Source organism: Meleagris gallopavo, chromosome 28, assembly GCF_000146605.3.
Source record: "Meleagris gallopavo isolate NT-WF06-2002-E0010 breed Aviagen turkey brand Nicholas breeding stock chromosome 28, Turkey_5.1, whole genome shotgun sequence".
Classification (NCBI taxonomy): domain Eukaryota; kingdom Metazoa; phylum Chordata; class Aves; order Galliformes; family Phasianidae; genus Meleagris; species Meleagris gallopavo.
In genome coordinates, this window is record NC_015038.2 from 3,129,993 (window position 1) to 3,131,894 (window position 1,902).

A 1,902-nucleotide genomic window follows, 5' to 3' on the forward strand; every position below is an offset into this window, starting at 1 on the left:
TCTCCCCCCCCTTCCAATCCAAAAGCACCGTCTCCATTGGGTGCACATCTCAGAGAGGGGTGAGAGCACCCCGTAAGCCACGATGGATGGGGCTGAGAGTGGGTGGTGGGCGGCCCGCAGCGTCCCCAGCAAAGGGATCAGAGCACACAGGAGCATCTACACATGGTGGGTTGGTGTGAGAAGCATCGCGATCGGAGCTGTGGTTTGGGTTTGCCGGTAATTGGCACTCACTGTCAGTGCGTGTGGATTGGGGTTGGTGGTAGCACAGGATGACTACAGGCTCTGTTTCCTAGGAAATCTCAGTCGTGGAGTCATAGGGTTGAAGATCAGTCGGGCCAATCCCTCTTCTAGATCAGGTTGCCTGGAGTAGGAAATCCCAAGGATAAGGGAGGTTGTGTTGGGATTCGCCGTGCCACTTTGTGAGCGAAGCTGGGCCCTAATGGGGAAATCAAACTTTGCAAAACCGCACCCCCTGATGGCAATTGTCACCCACCTCAAGGACATGCCACATACAGGGCTGCTGGAGGAATCCCTCTAACTAAACGTGCCCCAGTATCCCCAGTCCTGGAACGGATCATTTCCTGCACTTCTTATCTTAGAGCTTTGCCTGATTCCGTTTGGAACAGCATAGATTTCTCAAAGGCTGCCATTCCTACAGCAGCAGTACTCTGTCCCACCTTTGGGTTATGCTACAGAAGAGGTGAAGGGCTGCGTGGGCAGCGCAGAGCATCGCCCCATATCCACCCCCAGAACCACTGCGCCTGCAGAAGGAATAAAGTGCAGCAGGAATCTGCTTTGATTTATTGCCCTGAATGCAAGAAGGCGAGAACGGTGAGGACAAGATGGAGGTGCAAAATGACAGCAGGGGCTTGGGGTGCAGGCAACAGAATGGTGCACAGCAAATTAGAAGCACGAACACAGCGGTGCCCTGCGTAGAGCCGTCTGGATGCACAGAGCGAGTTTCTCCAAGAGCCCGGATAGCTCAGTCGGTAGAGCATCAGACTTTTAATCTGAGGGTCCAGGGTTCAAGTCCCTGTTCGGGCGTATCAAATTTTCTCGTGCATTCCTTTTTCCTTTCGTTTCCTTTTCTGATTTTTTTTAGATTTCTTTATTTCTATTCCACAACTTCCAAAAAGTTCTCCTGGCCATTTCTCTCCTCAAAGTACTTTTAAAAATTGGGGTAGGAGCGGCAACGTCTACTGCTGGAGTCTCGGCTGCCCCCTTAGCAGCAAAGGCAAAAAAAAAAAAAAAGGAAAGAAAAAAAGAGAAGAAAAATCGGAAAGAATCCAAATCTGGCGGACAAAAGCAAAAATTCGATACGCCCGAACAGGGACTTGAACCCTGGACCCTCAGATTAAAAGTCTGATGCTCTACCGACTGAGCTATCCGGGCTCTGAAGGCGCAGTGCTGACGCCATTCCTATCAGCGTGTTGCCGAGTGAACGCAGCGCTACGCTGTACCAGGGGAGGAGCGGGGGAATTCGCAGAGGGTTGGGGGTTCGCATGCAGAGTTCGGAGCGGCTCTGGGTGGCACATCAGTTCAGGGAGAGGGGTAAAACGAGGCACTGTGGTGTTAAATGGCGCACAGCGGGACGCGAGGTCAGCCCAACAGCGCGGTCCTCCAGGGCGGTCTTCCACAGCAGGGAGCAGGCGCGGACTCCGTCCACTCTAGCAGACCATTTCCGGTATGCTCTATGATACAGCCGCGCCGTGCCGGGCGCTGCCCGGAAGCGGCCTCGCAGCCATGTTGGCTCCGAGGGGAAGTGGCGGCCGAGGTCCCGCTAAGATGGAGGAGCGCAGCCCGCCGGGGGTGTAGGGGGGGTTTCCCCCTAGCCCGGGCTACCTGGGGCCCATGGAGCAGCTGTAGGGTGAGCTTCGCCGCTGCCAGCACCGGAGGAGGCCG

The 1,902-nt window shown here is 55.1% G+C and overlaps 2 non-coding genes across 2 annotated transcripts; one reads left to right on the forward strand and one right to left on the reverse strand.

Moving 5' to 3' along the window:
• Positions 1–971: 971 nt before the first annotated feature.
• Positions 972–1,044, forward strand: TRNAK-UUU. Its single transcript has one exon. It is a non-coding gene; the product is annotated as a tRNA-Lys (tRNA).
• A 275-nt stretch (positions 1,045–1,319) lies between these two features.
• On the reverse strand, positions 1,320–1,392 carry TRNAK-UUU. The gene has a single exon. It is a non-coding gene; the product is annotated as a tRNA-Lys (tRNA).
• Positions 1,393–1,902: the final 510 nt, after the last annotated feature.